Source organism: Tupaia chinensis, unplaced genomic scaffold (assembly GCF_000334495.1).
Source record: "Tupaia chinensis unplaced genomic scaffold, TupChi_1.0 Scaffold000093_1, whole genome shotgun sequence".
NCBI lineage: Eukaryota > Metazoa > Chordata > Mammalia > Scandentia > Tupaiidae > Tupaia > Tupaia belangeri.
In genome coordinates, this window is record NW_006159555.1 from 12,360,169 (window position 1) to 12,360,488 (window position 320).

A 320-nucleotide genomic window follows, 5' to 3' on the forward strand; every position below is an offset into this window, starting at 1 on the left:
CGAGAGGAGAATGGAGGAGAAGGTATTGCGGCATGACCATCCCCCGCTGGGGGGTGATTTCTCGCTTTCTGTCTCTATGTCTCTCTCTGTCTGTCTGGCGAGCGCACACGCCCTACAGTGAAAATCTCTCCAAAACAAAAACAAAAACAAAAACATTGTATCAGTTTCACAGCAGCTAGACTGTACTTTCCTACTCTGCTACAATGTATAGTTAAACCCACCCGGAGGTCTTTGGGATAAAAGGGGTATATGAGAGGGAACCTAAATGGGACAGGCTGACTGAAGGACCAGATGCCCCTACTCTTTCCTCCACCCAGTCC

General features: G+C 48.8%; 1 protein-coding gene across 2 annotated transcripts in view; it reads right to left on the reverse strand.

The window, feature by feature from the left end:
* The window catches only part of LOC102467827 (non-lysosomal glucosylceramidase), a 28,044-nt gene that overhangs the window by 25,458 nt on the left and 2,266 nt on the right, over positions 1–320 (reverse strand). The gene's annotated exons all lie outside the window — the stretch shown is intronic.